Source organism: Lynx canadensis, chromosome A3, assembly GCF_007474595.2.
Source record: "Lynx canadensis isolate LIC74 chromosome A3, mLynCan4.pri.v2, whole genome shotgun sequence".
Classification (NCBI taxonomy): Eukaryota; Metazoa; Chordata; class Mammalia; order Carnivora; family Felidae; genus Lynx; species Lynx canadensis.
This window is the reverse complement of record NC_044305.1, coordinates 18577203-18597852: the sequence shown is the minus strand read 5'-3', so window position 1 is coordinate 18597852 and position 20650 is coordinate 18577203. Positions and strand designations below refer to the sequence as shown.

General features: G+C 39.3%; 1 protein-coding gene across 1 annotated transcript in view; it reads right to left on the bottom strand.

Annotated features, from left to right (window-relative positions):
* Positions 1-13140, bottom strand: part of ZHX3 (zinc fingers and homeoboxes 3) — a 63491-nt gene extending 50351 nt beyond the window's left edge. The window contains exon 1 of the mRNA XM_032592567.2: positions 13026-13140. The gene's annotated coding sequence lies outside the window, so the exon portion shown is untranslated. The remainder of the gene's footprint in view (positions 1-13025) is intronic.
* Positions 13141-20650: the final 7510 nt, after the last annotated feature.

The following is a 20650-nucleotide window of genomic DNA, read 5'->3' as shown; positions in this document are numbered from 1 at the left end:
ACTATGCTGGATACACACAGAGAACATGTGGATGAATGCACAAGTCCTTGACACCTCACGGAGTTGATTGACAATCCAGGACAGGAGGAAGACATGTCAACAGAAGCATCACAGAATGGGGGCCGATGTGTGCCATAGGAGATGTGCTACAACGGGCCTGGGACACCAGAAAATAAAACGGATAACAATGTCAGAGGAAGACCAAAGGTGGATTTATGGGGGGGATGGGGGAGAAGGGGACTGGATGACCTGGGACTTGAGGGCAGGGAAAACCTCATAATGCAGAAGTACACAGTACACAGCCAACCAGGGCATAAGAGAAGCTATGTAAGGGTAGGTTGGAAGATTTGTGGCTGGAGAGGAATCAGAATCAGATGGCGAAAAGCTCTGCTGATGAATGTGGACTTTGTTCTGCAAAAGTGCTTCAAAAAACTGACCAACCATTTATATACTCCACTGGGTTAGTAGAGGTGAGTCTTCCAAATTAATTGTCAACCAATAGCTTATCCTTGACTCTTCTGACAAATAAGGTATGCTGCTCATCATTTATGCACTGTACTTCTCAAATACAGTAACTAAAAATTCATAACCGTTAGTATTTTACCAACTCAAGGCATGAGGACAAATCTCTACTTAAGAAAGCCCAGAGCCTCTGGAAGGAGGGCCAAGGAAGAGATTACTAACAGTTTGTGGAATCAAGTGAGTTAGCACCACTCTAGTTGGTCCATCGCTTTGAGGCTTAACTCAGAATCTGACCCAAGAGATTAAATTCAGGAAAGGAGAAATGTCTATGCAGCAGAGAAGAGGTGGCTCCCTCTGGACACTGCCAGCTGGCCGCGCTGCCTCTCTCCAAGCTCACTCTGCCTTGGTAAACATATGACTGATTGCCAGAAGCACTGAGCAAGCCCACTAAGCCTTCCCAAAGTGTCTTCAACATCAGAGCCTGAGGGGAATGGTCAGGAGGGGGGCAGGTTTTATGATTAAAGGCACCAAATACTACTTCAAAATTATGTATATGAAACATATGAAATACACATGAAAACACACCTTTTAAGTACTGTTGGAAGGAAACTAAAATAACAAAATATGTATAAAGAGGTTTTTAAATTCTAGGATTACATGTGGGCAAACTTTTATCTTGGTATAAATCAAGCCATTTTAGAAGAGGCAACTTTGAGTGAGTGGGCTGGCTGGTTCAGCCTCAGAGCTCAGAGGAACAGAGCTCCATGAGGGCAGGGACCATGACTATCTTGATCACTGCTCTATTCTCAGGGCCTAACACAGTGCCTGGCACATAACGGGTGCTCACAAAATATCTGCTGACTGAAAACAGTCAAGTCTTCAGCTCGGAAGTACAGAAATACAAAGTTTGTTTGTCTTTTTAGTTCAGTGAGATTATTAAATTCTTAATTGGGTGGGCCAGAATTGTTTTAATACCAACCAAACTCAATGGAGACACACGAGATTTCCCCCCTCATTTTTAGAAGTGATATAGCTTTCTTTTTTTTTTTTTTCAACGTTTATTTATTTTTGGGACAGAGAGAGACAGAGCATGAACAGGGGAGGGGCAGAGAGAGAGGGAGACACAGAATCGGAAACAGGCTCCAGGCTCCAAGCCATCAGCCCAGAGCCCGACGCGGGGCTCGAACTCACGGACCGCGAGATCGTGACCTGGCTGAAGTCGGACGCTTAACCGACTGCGCCACCCAGGCGCCCCGATATAGCTTTCCAGGAGCCTTACTGTTCCTGCCATTTGTGCAGAGCTGTCCTCTCCTTACATCAGGGCATCTGGGAAACAATCCCTCATCAGGCTATACCTCATCAGGTACAAACCTGATATTCAACCTGCATATATATATATACACATATATATATAGTGAGCTGCATACATAGTGAGCTCAACTTTGCAGCAACCAAAATGTCAGTCCCAGCCTGGTGGGGCATCTTCCGTCCTGTGGACAGAGCAGTCTGTACTCTGACAGAGTCCAAATCCTCCTGGACTTCACGCAGACTCCCAGTCTGCTATCTCTTTGCAACGTTCTTCATTTGAACATGTTATAAACCTCTAATTTTTATGATTTTTCTGTTTACAAGACTTTAAAACTTGGCTGCTTCCTAATGACCAAGGAGAGACTTTCATCTACATATGCTTCCAGAGGACTGCTTGGGTTTGGTCATCTCTGCGTGGATGTGCGCCGATTTCAAGGCCCATTTTGGCCTCAGCAGCAGTGAGGCAATATCTTAAGAGAATGCCAGGGTACTAATTGATATCTTTGGACCCATGACTCTGTGTAAGTTCTGGTTTGGATTTCTGTTTTTCCTTAAGTGCAATATCTTGCACTGACTAATTTTCTGCCCACTTGGCCTCACAAAATTTTCAGAAAAATCTCCCATCAGCACAGCTTTAGAAAGGTCTAGGAAATTTAACATATTCAAAACTGAGCCCACAGGCAACACTGTGGCAAATCACCATTATCATTTACCCACTCAGAGAGGGGGACTGACCTCCAAGCTTTGTTCCTATTCTTAAGCCAGTGTCTACCCAGGACCAAATTGTTTCTCTAGCCTATGATGGCTTTTTACTGAAAAGAAAATGAGACAGGGAGAAAACAGAAAACTCTGGTAATGAATCCTACCAAAATTTTCTTTTTTAAACAAATTTTTTAGTTTCAGCTAATTTTAGACTTACAGAAAAGTTGCGAAAATAACAGAGTTTCCATATATCCCTGACCCAGCTTCCTGTAATGTTAACATCTTACATAAACCTAGCACATCGAACAGAACCTGGACATTAACACTGGTACAATACTATTAACTAAACCAAAAATCTTTTTCAAGTTGCACAAGTTTTTCTCTGGCAATGTCCTTTTTCTGTCTTATCTAGAATCCTATTGTATGTAGTTATTTCTTAGTCTACTGTAGCCTGTGACAGAACCTCGATCTTTCCTTGCCATTTGTGTCCTTGACACTTTTTAAGAGTATTAATCAGTTATTTGTCTGACTGCCCCTTGATTTGGGTTTGCCTGATGTTTTCTCATGACTACACTGAGGTTATGCATTTTTTTTAAGTTTTAATTCCAGTTAGTTAACATACAGTGTTATATTAGTTTCAGGTGTACAATATAGTAATTCAATACGCTCTATCCTCATCATGACAAGTGTACTCCTTAATCCCTATCACCTAGTTAACCCATTCTCCTGAGGTTATGCATTTTTGACAAAAATAACACAGAAATGATGTATTCTCCTTAGTACATCATATCATAGGGGTCATTATATCAGTATGTCTTCTAACTGTTGATAGTTCACCTTGATCACTTGGTTAAGATGCTTTCTCTGCTACAAAGTTACTGTCTTTTCTTTCCTTTATAGTTAATAAACATGTTGAGAGCTGAGACTATGCAAATTCTGTCAATCATTTCTTAAAATACTGTCCCCCTCATTCATAAGTCTACTCAATTTCCTTAAAAACAAGAGTTTAGTTGATATGATTTCACCTTATTATTTCTATCATGCAAACACTTAGATATTACCCTTTTGTTTGTTCAAGGAATTATGTTTTTCTTCTGCTTATAAAAATAGCACACCTTTGCTGTTAAAAAAAATCACTGTGGAGAGCTCATAACCATACCTTTAGGGATTGGTACTTGTTATGGACTAAATGTTTGTGTCCACCCCAAAATTCACATTAAAATTCTAACTCTCCATGTAATGGTATTAGGAGACAGGGCCTTGGGAGGTGATTAGTTCATGACAGTGGAGCTCTCATGAATGAGATTATGCCCTCACAGAAGGGACCTCAGAGAGCTCTGTCTCCTCCCCACCATAGGAGGATACAATAAGAAAAAGGCCACCTGTAACTCAAAAGAGGGCTCTCATCACAACCTGACCATGCTGGTACCTTATCTCAACTTCTGCCTACGAGAACTGGGAGAAATAAATTTCTGTTGTTTGTCAGCCACCCAGTCTGTGGTATTTTGTTACAGCAGCCTGAGCTAAGACAGCATTGTAGATAATTTGATGTATATACATCCCAGTGAACTTTTTCTCCTCTTTTAATACCACTGGAGTCACACACAGACCATGGGCTGAAATCCAACTCCAACATGGACTTCAAGCAAATCATTTAACTTCTGTGCACTGGTTGGCCAGCATCTATTATTTGCAGATGGGGTAAGCAAAATTAACAGTTTTTTGAAATAACTATTCAGTAAGGTAGAAATAAAAATTTTACAGCCTGTATTTTAGGGAGAGCAATGAAACACTGCCATAGGGAGGGTGAGGTCACACAACGGGCATCCAGATGTGGCATCTGGACCTAAGTCAAAGTTGTTCATTGCTGAATTACTTTAAAATCTGGAGGAATGCTACCTGGCTCCCAGAATTTACTTATTCCTAGTTTTTCAAGTAAGGCTCTAATAGTCTATAAAGGTATCACTTAGAATTTGCGTGGTCCGAATGATAATCAAGAAAAGGTAATCTCTCCTATTTCCTCCGAGACAACACCAACAGCAATAACAACAGCAGAACACATGACATGCACCGGACACTGTGTATTCTGCACGCTCGCGATGCAGCAGTTCATTTAGTCCTCAGCACAACCCTTGGTATTATTATCGCCTCCAACCACAGGTGCAGAAACTAAGGCACAAAAAGGCTAAGTAATTCCCAGGGTCACTCAGCTAGTGAGTAGACAGCAGAGTCAGGATTTGAACCCAGGCAGGCCCTAGTTCCAGAGTACGTGCTCTCAGCACTGGGCTCTCCTGTTGTCAGAGTGTAAGAACAAATTCTTGTCCAGAAGACACACACAGGCTATGAATTAGCATTCTGGATGAAGCTGAATTGAACAAAAGATTCAAATGACAGAAGAAAACCACTTCCAGAATGGAAAGACCTCAAAGAAACAAGGAGGAATTCCCAGGGTCTCACCTAATTAGCAATCAAAGAGGGTCACTAAGACACAGCCTGGAAATATCTAAAAGCAATGTGTAAAAGGGAAGAGAAAAAAAAGAACTCCAAGAAAACAAGTTAAACAAGCAGATTATGTGAAAGAAATCCAGCAGAGTTTTGATTTTTTTTTTTTTTTTTTGTAGCAGAAGCCTAGAAACAAGGCAATGTAAGACATAAGACCTCAAAAAAAAAAAAAAAAAAAAAAAAGATGAGCAATTCAAAACACTTGATCTGTAAACACAGTGATGCCACCCGGCAGACCAGGTATCCTGTCAATCCTCTCCCACTGAGCCGTCTCCAAAAGCTGCAGTCAATAGCCACCTGCATTTCCTCAGCTTCTCCACACTCCAGTGAGAGCTGACTTAGGAACTCTGTGGGAACTGGGCAGGCTGGGATCGCTACCAGTTTTCTAACTGGGAAAACCAGTGGCTTGGCTTCTTATCCTACTGGACCTGTGGTGGCCACTGCCCCTTATAGGAAATCATCTCTTCCACACGGCTCTTTCTTCTAGCATCGATTTGGCATTTTGATCTGGTTTGCAGTCCCACTAACTAGATTAGTAACAATGCCTTGGAGTCTTAGTTTTCTGGCCCACAAAGTAGAGTAGTAATAATTTCCATACACAGGGCTATTGAGAAGATAAAATAAGCCATGTGAAAAAGCTCTCACCACCCTGTGTGGGACATGTTATCAGAGTGCCCAGGACATCTCCATTTCCTGAACATAAAGAACTGGTCTCTGCCCAGAGGCCATCCCAACCCTTTTATTTTCTGTCTACATGCTCTACCTCCGGGTTTATGTCTATTCTCATGACTCTGACATCCTCAGAGCAAGTGTGTCCCACCCATTTATCTCCAGCCCTCACAACACACCTGACTTTCTGACCCATGCTTCTAACTGCTCCTAGATATGTTTCCCTACATCTCTTCAGGGTTTCCTGAATTCGACAAGTCCTAAAATGAACTCTTGTCTCTCCAAATAAGTCTCTGCAGCCCCCCTGCATCCATTACCCCACTCCATAAGTTGGCCAATATTTCCACTGTTGGTCATCGCCTTCCCTAAAACAAACCAACCAACTCCTCTCAGTCAACCACGAATTCCCAATCTCACCTGAGTCAGACCCTAGCGCTTTTAGACACTGCTTCGAAACACCTCATTCTCTCTTTTCCATCACCACTGCTACCACATTGTTCGAGTTCCCAACATCTCTTACCTGGATGACTGCCATAGCTGCTTAACCGACTTCCTGCAGCCCATGCTTCACCTGAGAGCCACAGTTATCTTTCTAAATATAAACTCAAGGATGGTGCCCCCTTGCTTTAAAACCATTGTGATGCAGCCCACAGGATACGACAAACTGAACTTGTTGGACAGGCATTCGAGGTGCTTTACAATCTGGCCCAACATCCCTTTGTTCAGTCTCATCTCCAGCCACTTGGGTACCTTTAGGCTATGATGAACTTGGGTATCTTCAGGCTTTTGCCCTTTTGTTTTATCCTCTATCTTGCAAAGCTCTACTGGTACAATATAACTCAGCTCCCAGGATGCCTTTGCTGACTCACCAAACTTCACTCTCTCCCTCCCTCCATGTCTCCAAGACACCTGACACATCACATCTTTTGCCACTGTTAGTCTGCATGCACGCCACCTCCTCAACCAGACAGGGGACCTTGAAGGCAGGGTCAGAACTGCTTTCATCTTTACATCTCCTGCACCAACCTCAGCGTCCGTCCAGCTTAGAGTGAGACCTCGGTGGTTGTTAACTAACCGAATCAAGAATAGCAAAATACTTGTGAGCACCAGGTTGAAGCTCCGAAGATTAGTACACCTCACAGAACAAATGTAAAATGTGAAAGGGGAAAATAATGGGAGTAGATAAGGAGAGAGGAAGCCAAAACAGGGAGAAGCAAAGTTTCCTTATATGGAAGGAAAGAAAAGTTCCTCTTTGCTTTGATGAGAGTAAATAAATATAGAAACAAATGTTATTTTTGGCACTAAGAAAACTCAAAAGATTGTTCACCTTTAAAATGTTTAAAAGTTAAAAGGAAAGAAAAAAAAAACATTCTCCAAAACAGAAGGTATAACAGAAAAGAGACAACTAATATAAAAATCAAGAAACAAATCATTTATAGAAAATATGACAAATGCAATAACAACCATGAATTAAAGAGGATAAATTTACACATAAGTTATAGAATCTTCAAGATTGGTTCAACAGAAGACAAAACCCAACAATAATCTGCTTGAAAGAGATAAACTCTGAAATGACAATAATCAAGTTAGAAAATGTAACAAAATCACTACACAAGGTATCTATGGACAATGAAAAAAACATAAGACAAACATTGCTTTGAGTAGTTAAGAAAAAAAAAAAAAACAACTAAGCACACCAGCTAATAATATTGAGACACAAACAACAAAAAAAACCTAGAGAAACTTTTTTTTTTTTTTTTTTAAAGAAAGGAGTTAGAGGGGCACCTGGGTGGCTTAGTCACTTAAGTGTCCGACTTCGTCATGATCTGACGGCTCGTGAGTTCGGGCCCCACATCCGGCACTGTGCTGACAGCTCAGAGCCTGGCACGTGCTTCAGATTCTGTCTCTCCCCCTCTCTCTGCCCCTCCCCCACTCATGTGCTCTGTCTCTCTCTCTCTCAAAAATAAACATTAAAAAATTTTTTTTTTTTTTTAAAGAAAGGAGTTAGAGATTTTGAAAGCAAAACCCAAAATACTTTGGAAGGAACCTTAAGAAATAGGCAGGAGTTGCTGTGTAGGAGAGGGAACTGCCCACCTGAGGAGCAGGAGTGGAAACTGATTTTTCACAGCCTCTTTTTATATGTTAAAAGTTTTCTCATTTCTAATAATTAATAATTATTAATAATAACAACCTAATAAAGTTTTCTATTTCTAATAAATTTCCTGTGAACAGACTAAACATAAATTTAATTTTTTCAAAAAAGGAAATGATTGGGGTACCTGGGTGGCGCAGTCGGTTAAGCGTCCGACTTCAGCCAGGTCACGATCTCGCGGTCTGTGAGTTCGAGCCCCGCGTCAGGCTCTGGGCTGATGGCTCAGAGCCTGGAGCCTGTTTCCGATTCTGTGTCTCCCTCTCTCTCTGCCCCTCCCCCGTTCATGCTTTGTCTCTCTCTGTCCCAAAAATAAATAAAAACGTTGAAAAAAAATTAAAAAAAAAAAAAAGGAAATGATGAAGTTGGAAAAAGGGACATAAAGGCAATAAAATTGTAAGGGAGTGTCATGTGCTTAAAAAGTTTGGATAAAATTAAATAAATGGATTTCCTATTAAAAATGTAAAATTCTAACACTGGCAGAAATAGAATACCTAACTAGACTAACATCTTTAAAAAAATGACACTCCCACACAGCCACTAGCCTCTGATGGTTTATTAGTGAGTACTTTCAAACTCTCCAGAAACAAACAATTCATAATATAGAAATTATGCCTAAAATAGGCCAAGATATACATTATATAGTTTATTGTACTAACCTGGTCCTAAAGCTGGCTAAAGAAAAGAGAGAAAACTATAGACAAAGCTTACTTAGAATTTATGCTCAAATCTAAAAGAAAATAATAGTAAACATAATCTAAGAATAGCTTAAATTAAAACCGTGTCATGTTAACAGATACCAAAAATTCAGCCGTTAAAATTCAATACCTATTCCTAATTTAAAAATTCTAAAACGAATAATAAAGGTGTACTTTCTTCCCCTTATTAGAGTATCTATTTAAAACCAAATGCCAATATTATACTTCAAAGAAGAAATGAGCCATGTAATCATTAAAAATAGGCAAAAAATGAAGACGTATTTAATCATCACTGTTAATATAGTGTCAGGACTTATTTCCAATATGAAATAACATGAAAACAAATAAGAAATACAAATACTGTAAATCCAGAGGCAAAATGTTTTTATATATGACACCATTTATATTCATAAACCCAAAGGAATCCTTTACACGGTTATGATGAGTTTAAAATGACCAGAGTCATCACCAATATAGAAAAATCAATAGTGTTTCTGGTCCTCACACTTGATCACACAGGGAAACCTCCCAGGCTGTTTTTTAAAGTGCTGATGCCTACCTAAAGACTCCACCAAACAAGTACTAGACCTGATAAATGAATTCAGTAAGGTTACAGGATATAAAACCAATATACAAAAATCTGTTGCATTTCTATACACCAATAATGAAGCAGCAGAAAGAGAAATAAAGGAATCAATCTCATTTACGATTACACCAAAAACAATAAGATACCTAGGAATAAACCTAATCAAAGAGGTGAGAGACCTGTACTCTGAAAACTATAAAACACGGGTGAAAGAAATTGAAGAGGACACAAACAAATGGAAAGATATTCCACACTAATGGATTGGGAGAACAAATATTGTTAAAATTTCCATACTATGCAAAACAAGGTACATTAAATAATGCAGTCCCTATCAAAATACTAATAACATTTTTCACAGAACTAGAATAATCCCAAAATTTATATGGAACCACAAAAGACCCCAAATAGCCAAAGCAATCTTAAAAAGAGAACAAAAAAACTGGAGGTATCATAACCTCAGATTTCAAGACATACTACAAAGCTGTTGTAATCAAAATAGTATGGTACACATAGATTGATGGAACAGAATAGAGAGCCCAGAAATAAACCTATGATTATATGGTCAATTAATCTTTGACATAGGAGGCAAGAATATACAACAGGGAAAACGTCTCTTCAACAAATGGTGTTGGGAAAACTAGACAGCTACATGCGAAAGAATGAAACTGGACCACTTTCTTACATCATACAAAAACTAACCTCAAAATGTATTAAATATCTAAATGTGAGACCCAAAGCCATAAAAATCCTAGAAGAGAGTATTGGCAATAATTTCTCTGACATTGTCTATAGCAACATTTTTCTAGAGATGTCTCTTGAGGCAAGGGAAACAAAAGCAAAAATAAACAATTGGGACTGTATCAAAATAAAAAGCTTCTGCACAGCAAAGGAAACAATTAACTAAAAGACAACCTACTGAATGGGAGAAGATATTTGCAAATGACACATCTGATAAAGGGTTAGTATTCAAAACATATAAAGAGCTGATACAACTGAACACCGAAAAACACCAAATAATTCAATTAAAAATTGGCAGAATACATGAACAGACATTTTCCCAAAGACATACAGATGGCCAATAGACACATGGAAAGATGCTCAACATCCCTCATCATCAGGGAAATGCAAATCAAAACCACAGTGAGATATCACTTCACACCTGTCAGAATGGCCACAATCAAAACCAAGAAACAAGTATTGGTGAGAATGTGGAGAAAAAAGGAATCTCCGTGCTCTGTTGGTGGGAATGCAAACTGGTGCAACCACTGTGGAAAACAGTATGGGGATTCCTCAAATAATTAAAAATAGAATTACTACATGATCTAGTAATTCCACTACTGGGTACTTACCCAAAGAATAGAAAACCCTAATTTGAAAAGATATATGCATCCTTACATTTATTGAAGCAACAAATTATGGAAGCAATCCAAGTTTCCATCAATAGATGAATGAAGAAGATGTAGTATGTACACACACATGCGTGCATGCGTGCGCACACACACACACACACATACAGAAATATTACTCAGCTAAGAAAAAGAATGAAATCTTGCCATTTGCAACAACATGGATGAATCTAGAGTATGATGCTAGGTGAAATAAGCTAGAGAAAGACCAATACCATATGATTTCACTCATCTATGCAATTTAAGAAACAAAACAAATGGACAAAGAAAAAGAGAGACAAGCAAAAAACCAGACTCTTAACTATAAAGAACAGATGGTTACCAGAGGGGATGTGGGTGGGGGATGGGTGAAACAGGTGAAGGGAAACAAGTACCCTTATCATGATGAGCAGTGAGTAATGCATACATGTGTTGAATCACTGTATGGTACACTTGAAACTAGTATGACACTGTGTACTAATTATACTGGAATTTTAAAAAATTACCAAAAAATTAAATACAAAATGCCAATGCCTACACCACATCCCAGATAAATTGTCTCAGAATCTCCGGAGGGATGACCAGGCATCAGTATTTTATAAAGCTTCTGAGGTGATTCTAGTGTGCTGTCAAGTAGAGTACCACCAGTACATGCTTATATGTTTAATTACCTAAATATCTAAAAAACACAACACAAAAAGTGTAACAGTTTGTGATATTTGCAAGCGAACAGGAGTTCCAGCCATATTGCTTTAAGGGAACATTGCTGTAAGGGAACAGGAGTTCAAAAGAAGAAACCTGAAAGGGGATATAATCAGCTACTGTGCAAATGTCTCCAGTCCACTGCAGTTTAGGCAAAGAAGCAGGCAGTTGCCCAGGTTATTAGAGGGGGACATGACACACAGCCGCAACAAAATAATGGTAGCAAGAGCTAACGAGTCTCGGTGCAAGTGCCGTTGGGATAGGAAGTACGCATGAGGATTCAACAGAGGCCGAAGGGGAACAGGGCTACCTGCATACCTGCATGAGGTTAAACGTGAGATAAATTCCTAGAAATGCAATTGCTGGGTCAAATGGTATGTGCCTTTAAAAGTCAAAGATCAATTTTGAAAGCTCTTAAAGGTAACATAGAAAAAGCATGATGTATAGTGTAAACAAAACATCGTACTTGATAGGTACGAGTGGAGCAGGACAATGAGCTAGGCTGGAGCGAGGCAAGATGGCTCAGTGTCGCCAGGTAGTAGGTAAACAGACTGAAATAACAGAATTCCTCATGAGTCCAATTTTGGCTTTGCCTTTCCTATTAACTCTGTCCCCACAGCAGACACCTGAAGGTGAAAGAGGGCAGGAGTCATGTAGCTATCTGAAAGGATAAGATTTGAGGCAGGAACATTTCTGGGTTGACTCTGGATTGATTGCAGACAGCAAGGAGACCAGTATGACTGGAACAGTTGGCGTGAAGGTGAGCATTAGAAAATGTACATAAAAGTTCACGTGTGAAAAAGCTTATCTTATGCTCTTTTTAATTCAGAGGATTGACATGCAAGGCCACAAAGTAGTTTTTACTCAATCTACACTTCAAATTTAAAGAATGAGCAAGCTGGAATGTGTCCTATATCTAACAGTAGTCCTGCTGCAGTCCACCATAAGGCAGGAAGTTCCAGAAGCTCCAACAGTAGAAACATTCCCATGGACTGGGTAGCGCCAAACCTGCGGAGGAGTGATGTTGCTGTGCAGTTGTCTACGTCAGGACGCTGAACACAGAACTTCCAGCATTATATACCATCACTGACTCTGACTCCATTTCCTCCCCTTTCTTTCCAAAAACTTCTATTCAGCACACTGAAGTTCTTAACTTTATAATGAAGACTAATACAATAGATTTCCTTTATTTCATAAGTTTAACAACAACAGCCAACAACAACAAAATGCCAAAGTCTAAAGCTTGTGAGTGGCTTAGTAACAGAATAAATTGAGTTCACAACTTGATAAGTAAATGACCAAAAAAAAAACAAAAAAAAAAAAACACCCCAAAACCGTAAGTAGGTCACATCTACTTCAGCAAATGAAGGCTTACATTAATTGTTTGCTCGTCTGCTTTGTCTTTAGTATTATATTTAGCATTGAAAAGTGTTTCCTATTCCTGAGGGCAGCCTAAGAGTATGGTTTGGGTAAGTGGCATTCAAACAAGTGTTCTAGTTTTTCAAGTCAGTTATTTAATAAAGCAGAAGTATAAGTCTTGCACTCAAACTAAAAGCTGACCTCAGACTAAACCTGCACATCAGAGAGACACAATACACAGCTCAACTTTTATTATATCCAATAATCAGCCTAAGGTAGAAGAAGTTCCTATCAAGGCATCTAGGATTTCACCTAGATTATATATTCAATAAATATTTTTAAATTAAAAAAATCATTTGATCAAAGAGCTCAGCAATAAAAACCAAGGGAGGAGAAAATAAAGAATGTTTAACCATAACACAAAGACTAAATATAGCTTTAAAGACTTAGGAGTTACAAAGTATGGCAAGAAACTTGTTAAAATTCAGAAGCATACTATTTACCCAGGAAACATGCTTTTTCCTCCCTTCATTGGTCTCTCCACTTTCTCCCTTCATCTCTTGCAGCCCTGTATGCATCTTTAAAGGTCCACTTGTTGCTTGGGCAGCTGCAATTCAGCCCTGTGAAAAAAGCAGCATCTCATCACTTTGTGAGGAGAGATAAAGTAACTTTTAGGAAGCTGAGTAACCCAATCTCATCAATCTCCTTTCCTAATTCATTTCCATCAAAACTATACACAAACAGAAAAACCAGGGCCGGAGGCAGGGAGGAAGGAGAGTAAAATGTGGTTGTAAAAATACAAACTAGCAATTTAAAACTATTAAAATTCTAGCAGAAATGAAAAAAATATAAACGGAAATAAAGCAAACTCAATTTTCTCTGATAATAGATCAGAACAAGATGATTTCTAAAATCTGTAATTTCAGGTGATTCATAAAATCAGTAATTTTAACACTCTTTCCACCAATGAGTTTCCCTGTCCCTCTTCTGGTTAAGTTTGAGATGGCTTAACAGAGAGGAAAAAATCAACGGATGTGGGCCTTACAACTTCAAGAATGCACACCATTAAGGATATGCTCTTTTCTGATGCTCTGCCATTCAAAGCCCTTGGGCTTTCCTGGCATGGATTGTAGTGGTACCAAAAAATGGTCTACCCTGTGAGTTCCAGGCCAAGGAATCATATTATCATCATCTGTGTCTCTGACCCTTAACACCGATGTTGTCCCACTCTGCCCAGGGCCAATGATGGGCACACAGTATCTCTCAGCAAATGAATGAGACAGTAACTATGTGTTTTCAACAAACCACTAGAGACGCTTCATGCAATCTTCAAATTTCTCAGGAAGCAGCTGAAAAACCACTGCTTTTGAGTTCGTTTTTTTTTTTTTTTTTCCCAAAGCATTCTCTTTGGTTGACATGCCCATTACCAATAAAATGGCCCTAAAGTGAGTATACCAGAGGCCCTCAGAACCTCAGATAGAACGGTGCACAGGCACATGACAGAGGGTGGGAACTATAGGGATCTGTGAATGTAAACACATAAAAGCACCCTTCACCAAAGTAGCTCCTAGCTACCTTTCACCGTGATTCTTAGGTCTCTAATGTTCACATCAAGCTTTTACTCTGTGTCAGGCACTGTTCTAAGAGCTTTAACTACATTAACTAATTCGTTCTTGGTAACACCCATATGTGATCGATTCTATTATTCTAATTGCCAAGGTGAGGAAACTAAGGCACAGAAAGTTTACGTAAACTGTACAAGGAAATGCACTAAGCTGCTGTTCAAAGGCAGGGTCCTGGAGCAAACAGACACCCCCAGTAAGTGGCAGCCTCATCTGCATAACTTGTTTTCTCCTGTGGCTGTCATGGTTCAGCAGTACCATGTCTAGTTGGTACTGCTAGCTCTTGTTGGAAATTTTTCCTAATTAATAATTTATTGAAAAACTTAACTTTGAATTCTCCACAACTTAAAAACTGACCCCTTATTTTAAAACATTATCCAATGAACATAACAAAAAGGAGATCTTCCTAATTTTGTGGAAGTCAGAAGCAATTATTTTAAGCTGACTACTCACACTTACGCAAAACTTCAGCTTATAATATTTATTCCAGACACTTTGCTACGCTTTTGCCAGATCCCCTCTAACTTTGAAATCGCAAAGCCTTTGCTCAAGTAAGGCATTTATTCTCTTACACTCCAGTTCAGTTATTGGAACATGATGATGATGATGATACCAAAAGCTGTGGATTCAATCCACTGCAGACCAGTTAGCTTTGTTGCTTCATGTCTACAAACTCTAAGCCTGGATGGCATATTTTGAGTCCTATAAGGAATCAGGTAGGAGTGTGCAACACAACTAGAATAAATATGTCTGCTAGAGAAACAGGTCCACAAATAACACAGGGCCAGAAGCAGAACTATGAGACAAAAGCATCAATTTCATCATAAAGAAAAGCTTTATGATCACTGGTATAGCATTTCTACGTCTCTGAGCGAGAAGCTTTTCCAATGCCAGATATTTTGCCAAATCTAACCTAAAGTCCTTCCTTCAAAAACAAAACAGGTGTAAGATTTGAAAAAAAAAACAAACCAACTAAGATTTTTATCACACAAGCCCACCTTGACTGATCTGAAAACAGAACCTTCTTATATCTGACACCAATTCCGCTGACAATACAAAGCACATGTGATGATTTTAGAAACTGTCACAAAAATCACTAGCAGTGCAGGACAACAAACCATCAGAAAATTCCAATTGCATATATATATACATATGTATGTGTGTGTATATATATATACACACATACATATGTATATATATATCATAGATTCTTTAAAATTACTCTTAATTTTCAAAAAACCAAATAATATACAGTTATTTTAAACATAGTTTTTTTAAGTTAAATGAAGAAACTAACAAACATTAGTTCATACCACATTTTAAAACAACCCAGGGCCTATTCAAGGTAGTTTTACCACCTTCTATGAATAAAAATTTGAAAACAAAATTATATTTCTCAATTGTTATTTTAGAAAGAAACCCACTTGGGATCATCCATCTTTGAGTTTTCCTGCCCACAGTTGGAAAGAACTTTCCCAACATACAAACGCTGCAAAGCCCATGGATTCCAACAGTCACAAGGTAACTATGACAGCAAAGCCACATTTATGAGATCATAAAAACTATATGACATAATTTTTAAAAATTCACATAACATGAAATCAACCATTTTAAAGTGTACAATTCAGTGACATTTGGTATATTCACAATATCGTGCAACTTTCACCTCTACCTAGTTCCAAACCTTGTTAGTCACCCCAATATGAAACCTCGTACTCATTAAATAGTCACTACCATCCCCCTGCTCCAGGCTGGCCAACCACTAACAGGCCTTATGTCTCTATGGATTTACCTATTCTGGGTATGTGACCTTTTGTGTCTGCCTTCTTTTACTTAGCATGATGTTTTGAGGTTCTTCCATGTTGTAGCAAATATCAGTACTTCATTCCTTTTATGACTGAAAAATATCCCATTGTATGGATAGATCACATTTTGTTCATTCATCCATTGATGGACATTTGAGTTGTTTTCACCTTCTACCTACTGTGAATATTGCTGCGATGAACACTTGTGTACAAGTATTCGTTTGACTGTATATCTTCAATTATTTGCGGTATACATCCAGAAGCAGAATCGCTGGGTCATATGGTAATTCTATATTCAACTTTTTAAGGAATCGCCAAACTGTTGTTCACAGTGGCTACATCATTTTATATTCTCACCAGTGAAGCAGGAGAGTTCAAATTTTTCCACATCCCAACCAACACTTCTTTTCTGTTTGTTTGCTTTGATGATAGCCATCCTTGCAGGCATGAAGTAGTACCTCATTATGATTTTTTATTTGCATTTCCTTAATGACTAATGCATGTTGAACATCTTTTCAGAAGTGTGCCAGCCATTCTTATATCTTTTTTGAAGAAATTTCCAATCAAGCCCTTGCCCATATTTTAATTGGGTTGTCTTTTTGTTGTTGAGTTGTAAGAGTTTTTAATACATTGTGGACACTAGCGCCCTTATCAAATTAGCAAATGTCCTATCCAGTTCTCTAGATTTTCTTGCCACTTTCTTAATAGTGTCCTTTGATGCAGAGAGCTTTAAATTTTGAGGGAGTCCAATTTAGCTCTTTTTTTTTTCTTTTGCTGCTTATACATTTGGTGTCATTCCTAAGAATCCATTACCAAATCCAAGGTCATGAAGATTTACCCTTATGTTTTCTTCTAAGAGTTTTAGCTCTTACAATTAGGTCCTTGAGCCATTTTGAGTTACTTGTATTATATAGTGTGAGGTTGGGATCCAACTTCATTATTTTGCATGTCAATGTCCAGTTGTCCCAGCACCCTTTGCTGAAGAGATTGTCCTTTCAACCATTGTATAGTCTTTGCACCCTTGTCAAAACTCAAATAACTATAGATATATGGGTTTATTTCTGGATTTTCGGGTCCATTCCATTGATCTATATGTCTAGCCTTATGCCAGTACCACACTTTTGATTATTGTAGCTTTTCTAAAATTGGAAAGGGTGAAGAGCCTTGGTGGCTCAGTCAGTTGAGTGTCCAACTCTTGATTTCAGCTCAAGTCATGATCCCAGTGTCGTGGGACTGAGCTCCACACTGGGCTCCATGCTAAGCATGGAGGCTACTTGGGATTCTCTCTCTGTGTCCCTCTGCCTCTCTCCCCTGCTTATGCTCTAAAATAAAAATAAATAAATAAATAAATAAATAAATAAATAAATAAATAAATAAATAAATAAATAAAATTGGAAAGTATGATTCTTCCAACTTTATCTTTCTTTTGCAAGATCGTTTTGACTATTCAGAGTCCCTTGCAATTCCATATGAATTTTAGGATCGACTTTTTCATTTCTGCAAAAAAGGCCTCCAGGATTTTGGTAGAGATTGCACTGAACCTGAAGATTACTTTGGGTAGTATTGCCACCTTTATAATATCAAGTCTTCCAATTCATGAAGATGGGATATCTTTCCATTCAAAGACATAATTTTACCTTATCTTAAAACGCCCTTGATAAGGTAATGCAATGATTTCCTTTAGTTGTCTCTATCTCTATGATAATCTACTAACACCCTAGAGTAATTTACAAATATGAAGTTTACACTTGCCACGGAGAACCCAATATTCATATTCCAGAGAAGGAATGTCAATTATTCAGGGTCTTATTGTTTGCTTTTGTCTACGGAAAAGGTCAGAACTCAAAGATGTTCATTTCCCTTATTTAAAATTAATTTTCATCATCCTCAGTTCCTACTAGAGGAATTGATACAGGAACCTTGTATGTTCGCCGATGAGAATAAGTTGTTTAACAGACTTCATAGAATGGTATCACAAATTTTCTTTCATATACTTCAAATCCCAAAAAATTGATTATGAAATATTAACTACTTTGCTAAAGAATGTGCTCAAACATCCTTGGTTATTTAGACCTAAAAATGTCAACTATACTTGGTAGGGAGAGGTGAAAGACTTTAAAAGTCTTTTCTCTAAAATTTCTTTGCTAAAGTCTAAGAGAGTATAATTGTTTGAAGTTACAAAAGGTAACGGACTAGACAAAATCTGCTCTTTGCTCTTGTATCAAAATTATAACTGAAGATAACATAGTAACCCAGGAAAAATACCTGTGGCTTTTCCTAAAACTAGTAATTTCAAGGAAATTATATATCCCCCAAAAGTAAAAGTCACCTTAAAACCAGTAGATTATTTATCTGATGGGCAGAGATTGCTTCAGTTCCCATGTTTGGTGTCAACTTATCAATGCTTTAATTTATATGTCCTCTCAACACATGTGTCACATGGGACTAATAGTCCACACTGATCCAGTAATATCAAAAAGGGTTTTAAGAATCAAACTGCTGGGGCGCCTGGGTGGCTCAGTCGGTTAAGCATCCAACTTCGGCTCAGGTCATGATCTCACGGTTCGTGGGTTTGAGCCCCACGTCAGGCTCTGTGCTGACAGCTCGGAGCCCGGAGCCCGCTTCAGATTCTGTGTCTCCCTCTCTCTCTCTGCTCCCCCCCTCCCCCACTCACGCTCTGTGTCTCTCTCTCAAGAATAAACACTAAACAAAAATTAAAAAAAAAAAAAGAATCAAACTGCTTATAAATAACTTCAATCAGAAAATACTATCTGGTTTTGAAATAAACAACTAGCAACTCAATCCTGGGGAAAAGACATTCAATTCCATGTGTTTTGTCATCTATAATGAAACCAAAGGCAATAAAAATATCTTTTGGCAGGTGCTCAGGGTCAGTGCCTGGGCAGGGAATGTTAGCTAACGCAAAGTTAGAAAGTCTGATATTTGTTTTGTTTTTTAACCAGAAAGTTTAAGTTGAAGAGGTCAAGGAAAAAGGAGGCAAAGAAAAAAATAGACCTGGACAAGAAATGAGGGCAAAAAGATAATCAGATAAGATTCTGACACAGTGAGGTAGCAGACAGACAACAGTCCAGGGAGGGGGAAAGCTGCCTAGGGGGTACAGAGAGTGAACTCCGTGCTGGCTGAGTCTGCTGCCAAGCATCCAAGGATCCCTTCAGCAGTTTCCAGCAAAGCTGGTCAGTGTAATATCCATGGTCAACTCCCTCTTCACGGGATGAGTGTTGCCATAAATTCTTCCATAACATGACAGGTGGGGGGCACCCTCTTCTTTGGTCCTGCCACTGCCTAATGAGGGCCCCCACAGTATCCCTTCCTCTAAGAGTGTTTTCAACAAGCTAACTGAGTAAGTACTTCTTCGTCCCCATTTCCTCAGCTCTGTTTACACTCAGTTAACCTGAACTGTGTGTCAAGATTCAGGAGACAGATGGGATAAAGGGGCAGTGCCCAAGGAGATGGGATAAAGGCCACATTCCCCTTGGTTGGTGATGGCACAGAGGGAAACGAACTCTACAAGGAATGAGGCTAGGTGACGAGGTGCTGTGTCCTGTTCTGTCACAGAGATACACATCCTAGACCTCTCAAATCTAGAACTTACAATTCCTGTTCTTGAGTAATTTACACTGTATGGATAATAACACATATATGGTAAGCACTTGAGTCTGGGGGGCGGGGAAGTGTTGCTTCCAGTTATCAGATGGTGTATCTCCAAGAGGTCATGGGTTTTTTTCACTTGACTCGTATCAGAAGAGCAGTCACAGGCTGCATAGCCAGTGCTTCAAGTCCTGCTGCAGCTCCTTACCCCAGAAGCCCCAGCAGAAGGGAGCCCAGATGGGCACTCAGGCAACACTTGCCGCAGGGCTGGCTGGGGTGAGGAAGGACCCCCCCACCCTCTCTCCGGGTGGTCAACGCTCAGCACTCTGAGGAACCTGACACAGCTGCTGTGATTTGGTCTCAATGTGGTAGTGGCTGTCTTGGTCCCTGACTGGACGTCCTGAGCTCTTTCGCTGCTGAGCTTTGTCTTTCTTCTTTCTTTCTGTGAAAGGAGCTTTCAGTTCATCTTCAGGCCTGCCATTCTGTGCCCAGGAACTGAACTCCTGAGGCATCTGCCCTGGACCTGGCCAGCCGCTTTAGTTTTATTCTCTGCTCTCTTTGTGGTGGTCTTGGTGACAGGCTCCTAGAAACAAGCCCTGAACTGCAGGACAAATGCCTGATCTTCCAACACTGCTACATAGGAAAAGAGAAGCAGGGTGCACACTGGGCTTTATAACACAGCTACAAGCTAACCATTCCTGATTTTAAAATAGCCCAAGCCTGGGGGGCATGTGGGTGGCTCAGCTGGTTGCATGTCTGACTCTTGATTTTGGCTCAGACCATGATCTCACAGTTCGTGGGTTCGAGCCCTGTATCAGGCTCTGCACTGACCATGAGGAGCCTGCTTGGGATTCTTTCTCTCCCTCTCTCTCTCCCTCTCTCTGCCCCTGTCCCCCCACTCAAAATAAATAAACTTAAATAAATAAAATAAAATAAAATAAAATAAAATAAAATAATAATAAAATAACCCAGACCTGGACATATCTTACATGTCCATACATGAGGATGGGGAAACAAACCTTGCTATTCACACAACAGAATACTACTCAGCAATTAAAAAGAAAGAATCGGTTGCTGATATGCATACTATGG